This window comes from Salmo salar, chromosome ssa20 (genome assembly GCF_905237065.1).
Source record: "Salmo salar chromosome ssa20, Ssal_v3.1, whole genome shotgun sequence".
NCBI lineage: Eukaryota > Metazoa > Chordata > Actinopteri > Salmoniformes > Salmonidae > Salmo > Salmo salar.
Genome location: NC_059461.1, coordinates 18,089,288 through 18,099,140, shown reverse-complemented (window position 1 = coordinate 18,099,140; position 9,853 = coordinate 18,089,288).

Here is a 9,853-nt window from a genome sequence, read left to right as displayed (position 1 = left end):
TGTGAATTCTCCATGTTTTTCTTTCTCTCTTTGAACGAATACAACGTCGCCCGGTTGGAATATTATCGCTATTTTACGAGAAAAATCGCATAGAAATTGATTTTAACAGCGTTTGACATGCTTCGAAGTACGGTAATGGAATATTTTGACATTTTTTGTCACGAAATGCGCTCGCACGTCACCCTTCGGATAGTTATCTGAACGCATGAACAAAACGGAGCTATTTCAATATAATTATGGATTATTTTGAACCAAAACATAATTTGTTGTTGAAGTAGAAGTCCTGGGAGTGCATTCTGACGAAGAACAGCAAAGGTAATCCAATTTTTCTTATAGTAAATCTGAGTTTGGTGAGGGCCAAACTTGGTGGGTGTCAAATTAGCTAGCCGTGATGGCCGGGCTATCTACTCAGAATATTCCAAATGTGCTTTCGCCGAAAAGCTATTTTAAAATCTGATTGCATAGAGGAGTTCTGTATCTATAATTCTTAAAATAATTGTTATGTATTTTGTGAACGTTAATCGTGAGTAATTAAGTAAATTCACCGGAAGTTTGCAGTGGGTATGCTAGTTCTGATCATCACATGCTAATGTAAAAAGCTGGTTTTTGCTATAAATATGAGCTTGATTGAACAAAACATGCATGTATTGTATAACATAATGTCCTAGGAGTGTCATCTGATGAAGATCATCAAAGGTTAGTGCTGCATTTAGCTGTGGTTTTGGTTTTTCTGACATATAGGCTTGCTTTGAAAATGTCTTGTGTGATTATTTTTGGCAGGGTACTCTCCTGACATAATCTAATGTTTTGCTTTCGCTGTAAAGCCTTTTTGAAATCGGACAGTGTGGTTAGATTAACGAGAGTCTTGTCTTTAAAATGGTGTAAAATAGTCATATGTTTGAGAAATTGAAGTTATAACATTTATGAGGTATTTGTATTCCGCGCCACGCGATTCCACTGGCTGTTGACGTCCCACCTTGCCCAGGGAGTTTAATCCAACCACATTGTCCGATTTCAAAAAGGCTTTACGGCGAAAGCATAACATTAGATTATGTTAGGACAGCGCCGAGACAAGAAAAACCACACAGCCATTTTCCAAGCAAGGAGAGGCGTCACAAAAACCAGAAATACAGCTAAAATGAATCACTGACCTTTGATGATCTTCATCAGATGGCACTCATAGGACTTCATGTTACACAATACATGTATGTTTTGCTCGATAAAGTTCATATTTATATCCAAAAACCCCATTTTACATTGGCGTGTAATGTTCAGAAATGTTTTGCCTCCCAAAACTTCCGGTGAAAGAGCACATCAATTTACAGTAATACTCATCATAAACGTTGATAAAATATTAAACTCTTATTCAAAGAATTATAGATACACTTCTCCTTAATGCAACCGCTGTGTCAGATTTCAAAAAAGCTTTACAGCGAAAGCACACTTTGAAATAATCTGAGTACGGCGCTCAGTCACAAAACCAAACCCGCCATTTTGTGGAGTCAACAAAACTCAGAAATAGCATTATAAATATTCACTTACCTTTGATGATCTTCATCGGAATGCACTCCCAGGAAACCCAGTTCCACAATAAATGTTCATTGGTTTCGATAAAGTCCATCCTTTATGTCCAAATACCCCCTTTTTGTTTGCGCGTTCAGTCGAGTAATTCAAATCCACTGTGCTCGCGCAGTTAGTTCAGACGAATAGTCAAAAAAGTTATATTACAGTTCGTAGAAACATGTCAAATGATGTATAGAATCAATCTTTAGGATGTTTTTATCATAAATCTTCCATAATATTCCAAACGGACGATTCCTTTGTCTTCAAAAAAGAAAAGGAACACAGCTAACTCTCACGGAAGCACGCGCCACTGAGCTCATGTCATTTTCTCAGTCATCTGATTCCAATGGATCTTATTCTCTTCCCATTCACAGTAGAAGCATGAAACAACGTTCTAAAGACTGTTGACATCTAGTGGAAGCCTTAGGAAGTGCAAAATGACCCCATTGACACTGTATACTGGATAGGGAATCACTTGAAAAACTACAAACCTCAGATTTCCACACTTCCTGGTTGGATTCTTTCTCAGGGTTTTGCCTGCCATATGAGTTCTGTTATACTCACAGACATCATTCAAACAGTTTTAGAAACTTCAGAGTGTTTTCTATCCAAATCTACTAATAATATGCATATTTTCGCTTCTGGGACTGAGTAGCAGGCAGTTTACTCTGGGCACCTTCTTCATCCGGACGTCAAAATACTGCCCCCTACCCCGATGAAGTTAAGCTCCCTTCCCCTGCTTTTGATCAGCTCCTTTTGTTGGTAGTGTTAAAATTTTGTAATGATCCGTCGGGGACCATTGGTCTTGTCGCTCCGAGCTCCAAGTTTGTGTACTCTGTCGAAAGCCATCTTGTTTACAGTCTCCATAGGAAGTTTCAAGGTGGATTGCATGAATTCTCTGATCGCGCCCTCTGGATTATTGGATGCGTCCTCAGGAATCCCAGAAAAAAAATGATTATCACGCATGCTACGACTTTGTATGTCTAGTAGCGACTCCTTCATCACCCTGTTTTCCCTGATTCCCATGATCCCTGATTCCCATGTTGTAATCGTGGATTTTTACCTTGGCTGTGAGTGTCTTGTTTTCTCTTTGGAGCATGAGAATTTCACTCTGGCTGAACTCCAAACTCCCCCCCAGCCCTGCTACCTCCTCACACAACTTTTCCAGTGTTGCATGGATTCCAGCCATCCAGCCATGTCTGTAGAGGAATCTGTTTTTCTTTTTTTGTTGTTGGTTTGAACTGCATTGTTGGTTAAGGGCTTGTAAGTAAGCATTTCACAGGAAGGTCTACACCTGTTTGATTTGATTTTGATATTAACGTGTTAGGTTGAACAGGCCTCTTCTGGCTGTGTGTGCATAATATTAACATGTTAGTTTGAACAGTGGTGAGCCAGGTGTTTACTACAGTTACCTGATTGCTGTGTCAGTGCATGAGCTAGGTGTTTAACAAGCCACAACAATTTGGCAGCCATGTCTGTGTACAACATTAGCATTCGAGTGATGAGTGGTGTAGTAGTAAGCAACGATCACATTGCTACCATTTCTGAGTATAACACTAGCATCATAGGTTAGTGACGACTTCAATTTCTAGCTAAACACAGAAGGCTAACTTGGCTGCCGTGGCCTGTCCTGTCTGTCCCCATGCAGGTGGATGTGTTGGAGGGGAACCTGGGAGAGAGCAGCCATAAATATGCTCTGGAGATGGACAGTCTGCAAGCCACTCTGTGTCAGCTGGAGGAGGAGCTGTCCCAGCTGTGTCTGGACATGCAGCGCAACAAGACCGGCGGTCGACATCATCGGCCTTCTAGCCATCGCCGATCCACTTTTCATTTTCCATTTGTTTTGTCTTTGTCTTACACACCTGGTTTCAATTCCCCAATTACTTGTTCATTATTTAACCCTCTGTTCCCCCCCCATGTTTGTTTGTGAGTAATTGTTTATTGTATTGCGGTCCGTATTTGTTGCCTTGTATTTATACGACGTGTTTATACGTATTGTTATATTATTGAGTAAAATTGCTTTCATTACTCATATCTGCTGCCCTGCGCCTGACTCATCTCACCAGCTACACACAGACGCATTACAATATTGGTGTAGGCTTATGTTTCTTGGTATTAGTAATTTGGGAATCAGCATCTTGGTGAATTGTAGCTGAGAGAAATCAACTCCACCATATATACATCTCAATGGAGTTGCGTTGCGATGGGTGTCGGGGTGGTGTACCCCGACTACATCAACTCACTGTCAGTCAATACTTGTAAAAATAACAATTGTTTCATTTTTAACTGTGTACCTATGTTTGTCCTGTGTAACTGTGAGCTTTTCTTTGGGTGCGGCAATCCGTCGTTTTTGTAAAAAACTTCATTTTTGAATTGCTTCGCATAATCCACTGTTATCCAATCAAGTATGAAGTTAGCGACTTCAAACATCCACTACCACTAGATACTTTTAGAAATATAAACAATTTATAATCTTACTGTGTACCTGTGCTTGTCTTGATTGTTATAGAGTTATCAGTGGGAGTTGGAATCCATCTTTTTTTAAATAAAAAATAATGGATTGAAGCATCCAAAGAAATGCTTGCAGTTACACAGGACAAACATACGGACCAGATAAGCATTAAATAATAGACATTTTTACAAGTATCGACTGATAGTGATTCGGTGTAGTCAGAAGTACACTCCGACAACATTCATCGTAACTCAACTCCATTGAGATGTATATACAGTGCGATCGTAAAGTATTCAGACCCTTTGACTTTTTCCACATTTTGTTACGTTACAGCCTTACTTTAAAATGTATAAAATAAAATAAATTCTCATCAATCTACACACAATACCCCATAATGACAATCTAAAAACAGTTTTTTTAATTTTTTATTGTAAATGTATAAAAAATACAAAAACACCTTATTTACATAAGTATTCAGACCCTTTGCTATGAGACTCGAAATTGAGGACAGGTGCATCCTGTTTCCATTGATCATCCTTGAGATGTACCTACAACTTGATTGGAGTTCACCGGTGGTAAATTCAATTGATTGGCCATGACTTGGAAAGGGACACACCTGTCTATATAAGGTCCCACAGTAGACAGTGCATGTCAGAGCAAAAACCAAGCCATGAGGTCGAAGGAATTGTCTGTAGCACTCCGAGACAGGATTGTGTTGAGGCACAGATCTGGGGAAGGGCACCAAAAAATTTATGCTGCATTGAAGGTCCCCGAGAACACAGAGGCCACAGTGGTCCCCAGAACGGCCTTGGTCAGGGAGTGACCAAGAACCCGATGGTCACTCTGGCAGAGCTCCAGAGCTCCTATGTGGAGATGGTAGAACCTTCCAGAAGGACAACCATCTCTGCAGCACCCCACCAATCAGGCCTTTGTGGTAGAGTGGCCAGACTGAAGCCACTCCTCAGTGAAAGGCACGACACCCCGCTTGGAGTTTGACAAAAGGCGCCTAAAGACTCTCAGACCATGAGAAACAAGATTCTCTGGTCTGATGAAACCAAGATTGAACTCTTTGGCCTGAAAGCCAAGCGTCACTTCTGGAGGGAACCTGGCACCATCCCTACAGTGAAGCATGATGGTGGCAGCATCGTGCTGTGGGGATGTTTTTCAGCGGCAGGGACTGCGAGACTAGTCAGGATCAAGGGAAAGATTAACGGAGCAAAGTACAGAGAGATTTTTTATGAAAACGAGCTCAGGACCTCAGACTGGGGCGAATGTTCACCTTCCAACAGGACAACAATCCTAAGCACACAGTCAAGACAACACAGGAGTGGCTTCGTGACAAGTCTCTGAATTGTCCTTGAGTGACCCAGCCAGGGTCCGGACTTGAACCCAATCTAACATCTCTGGAGAGACCTGAAAATAGCTGTGCAGCGACGCTCCCCATCCAACCTGACAGAGCTTGAGTGGATCTGCAGAGAAGAATGGGAGAAACTCCCCAAATACAGGTGTGCCAAGCTTGTAGCCACATACCCAAGAAGACTTGAGGCTGTAATCGCTGCCAGTGGTGCTTCAATAAAGTACTGAGTAAAGGGTCTGGATACTTATGTAAATGTCATATTTCAGTTTTTATTTTTTATACATTTTCCCAAAAATCTAAAAACCTGTTTTTGCTTTGTCATTATGGGGTATTGTGTGTGGATTGATGAGGGGGGGGATTTAATACATTTTAGAGTAAGGCTGTAACGTAACAAAATGTGGAAAATGTCAAGGGGTCTGAATACTTTCTGAATGCACTGTATGGTGGTTGCGTTTTCAGCTAGATTAATTGGTGTATAATTCAGACAAGGATGAGACAAGAGCCTTGTAATAAACTATTTGTGTGACTAGTAGGGCTGTCCCCAACTAAAAACTGTCTTGTTCGACCTGTTTTTTTTCGATGTGAAAAGTGTATTTTCCCATATATAGACACAACCTATGAGTCTGAATAAAATCACCAATATATGCATTGAGCTTGTCTGATGCTGTAAGCTCACTGTTTGATGAAATAAGAAACAAATGGCTCGATGGAGCCAGATATCAAGATAAGCTATTCCGACCATCCTCCTCCTTTTACCATTCCTACCGATCTGCATGCCAGTTATGGTTTTCATATGCACATTTTCATGGAACAGTCTAATTTATAATGACGTCTTCATATCTCAAAATCATTGATGTGGTTAACCAAAATTATATCCAAATCTAAATGAAAATGATGCTAGCATAAATACTAACTTCTATTGCCATAGCCAACTATGTAAAAATAGCCTATAAAGTCAACAAATAAAAACATTGCAGCCTGCAGGCAGAAAATATCCTGTTAAAAATAAATATCCTATAAATCACATTGACTATGCATGGCGTGTCTGCAACAAACTTGAAACATTGTATCAACTATTAACTTGGGACTGGCCAGAAGCTCCTTGCAACATTGTATCAAATATTCTGGGCCCTCAGAGTTTCCTGCACCAGTGAGCTCCTGACAGACACACAGCTGTAGGCTATTTGCGCAAGGGATGAGTAGTAATCAGGTAGGCCTATTTTATGTTTCCACTGTCATTTTTTCCCCCTTTCAGCTGAGTGGTTATCGAAAGAGCTGTAAAGATTTTTCAAATAGCCTACATTGAGGAATTATTGTCATTCTCAATGGATGTAAAAACAGACTTAGTTTGCTTGCTGTTTTGAGGTGAAGAAAACATTACTTTGAGAAGCTCCACAGGTCATTAGTGGTGGTGCGTTAAGCCAATCAGAAATACTATCAGGTCCCCAAATGGGCACATTTATATGCCTACATTTACGCGCACGCCAGGTATCCTATAGGCCTATTTATATGCGAAATCAGGTGCGTGTCTTTACTCAAGATTGACAGGAGCGCTCCAAACAAAAGACAATGACTAAATTGACAACTTGTAAATGGAATGAAATAAACCAAAACTTGTTTCTCACAAGTGTAGCATATGTTGTGCGCTCTGCAAACAACGTGTCCACTCCGATAATGAGAACTGTAAAAGACTGGAATAATAATATATTAAACGCATTAACAGACATCACCGTAATCAAACAAACATTGTACTGTGGATTAGGAATTAAGGGTACATGTTCTACTAGTGATGATATATGTAATGGGGAATTGATATACACTAACAATCAAACCCAAACAATTCACACAATGAAGTTATGAAACAATGAATGTGCACAAATTGGCGGGAGAGAGTGCATTCTGGAGAGAAACTTGCATTGTGCTGCCACACTCCCGTTCTTCTTGGACTGTGCCATCCAGCAACCTCCGTAATGGAGGGTCTCTGAGACCATGATCAACGGCAGGGTAGTGGACGAATCCAGCGTGATGGAGCAGAGTCAGGAGAGCAAGAAATGAGCTCATCAGCTCCATTAGTTTATCTACATTATCTTCATCATCACACACACACAGAGCCTTGGACCTACACATTCTGGTTGGAAACACGTGAAAGATTGCTTTTTATTCACTAAACCACATTGACTAAGGACGGTCTGAGAATCGACCAAGGGAGATGCCCGAACACCTGTCTCTGGACACAGTAACTGTAGACTAGTGTGATTACTGTTGGAAAATGTGTGGGGTCAATGTATAATCAATATTGGGAATATAACATCTTGGGGTTTATTTGAGAAATAGTAAACAGATTTTCTGCATCTTTAATGGTGTTTTTGTGTGCTTTAATTGGTGGTGGGGTGAGAGTAAGTCTGGACTAGAAGTGTGTATGTTTTTATGTGAGCAGGAGGGCATGAAAGATCCCTTCAACGTCCCCCTTCTTCACATTTAGTTGACTTCATGGCGTGTAGTAGCTTTGTAACTGTACTGAACATTCTTAACCAAAATGTAACTATGGTATAGTTGCATACATGTTGTTATCCAAATCCCATGTAATCACATGGAATTGTAACTGTGCAACTTTGCATAAAGTGTGAACTCAGCTTGAATATAAAAAAGGTCAGCTTAACAAGTACATTCATTTACCCACCAAATTAGGGTATTAATGCTTTCACCTCTATCACAGTGGTGAAACAAGGCTACTTGGAAACCCTGTGGTAGAAGAAGCAGGAACTGAAAATAATATGGAGGCAGAAACCTCACCTGGACCTCGCGTTGTGCACAGGGGCATTGTCATGCAGAAGCAGGAAAGGCCCTTCCCCAAATTGTTGCCAAAAAGTTGGAAGCACAGAATCATCTAGAATGTCATTGTATGCTGTAGCTTTAATATTTTCCTTCACTGGAACTAAGGGGCTTAACCCGAACCATGAAAAACAGTCCCAGGCCATTATTCCTCCTCCACCAAACGTTGTATTCGGGAAGGTAGCGTTCTCCTGGCATCCGCCAAACCCAGTTTCGTCCGTCGGACTGCCAGATGGTGAAGCGTGATTCATCACTCCAGAGAACACGTTTGCACTGCTCCTGAGTGCCATGGCGGTGAGCTTTACACCTCTCCAGCGGCCGTTTAGCATTGCGCATGGGGATCTTAGGCTGTGTGCGGCTCCTCCGCCACGGAAACCCATTTCATGAAGCTCCCGACGAACAAATATTGTGCTGACGTTGCTTCCAGAGGCAGTTTGGAACACGGTAGCGAGTGTTGCAACCGAGGACAGACGATGCGCTTCAGCACTCAGCGGCCCGGTTCTGTGAGATTGTGTGGCCTATCACTTCGCGGCTGAGCCGTTGTTGGTCTTAGACGTTTCCACTTCACAATTACAGCACTTACAGTTGGCCGGAGCAGCTCTAGCAGGGCAGAAATGTGACGAACTGGCTTGTTGAAAAGATGGCATCCTATGACCGTGCCACGTTTAAAGTCACTGAGCTCTTCAGTAAGGCCATTCTTACTGCGCCATTCTGTGTGCTCGATTTTATACGCTTGTCAGCAACGAGTGTGACTGAAATAGCCGAATCCACTCATTTGAAGGTGTCCACGTACTTCTGTATATATAGTGTATCTACCTTAATAAGTACCCTATGTAACAGTATGCACATCTCTACCGATAATCCATCAGATTTACAGTATGTATGCTGATGTCATGATAGTAATTTAGAGTATAGTCTATTGACAATATTAAATATTCATTTTCATGTTCTCTATATTGTTGAATGACTCAATGGGCCGCTGACGTACATTTTCACAATACAAAGACTATGACATAGTGTCAGCGGTGAACCAGGAGGGCTTCGTGCAACAGAATAAAGAGAAACTATCGGGGTGAATAGCAGCACCATAAATACACCCATGTGAGTCATATCCATGTTGAATATATATTTGTTTTAACTGTCAATGTGAGCGCACATACCTACGTGTGTGCTTGTGTGCATGCTTGTGTGTGTGACCTCATAAATGAATGCCATGCGTAACGACAGCCCCTCCATGACATTGTTTCAACTTCCATTCAATTGTTCTCACACACACATAAACACTCGCGCAGTCTGTACAAGGTGTAAACAGATAAAGATAGAAAGACACGCATACAGTATATTATCAAACCGGTAATAGGCCACATGAAGAGTCGGTAAACTTTCTCATGTGGATTGTAAATGTATGTTACCGTTCCTACCGATCTGCATGCCAGTTATGGTTTTCATATGCACATTTTCGTGTTTAATTTCTAATTACGTCTTCTTATCTCAAAATCATTGATGTGGTTAATCAAAATTATATCCAAATCTAAATGAAAATAATACTAGCATAAATAGTAACTTTTATTGCCATTGCCAACTAAAAATAGCCTATGAAGCCAACAAATAAAAAACATTGCAGCTTGCCGGTGGAAAAGATAGAAAGA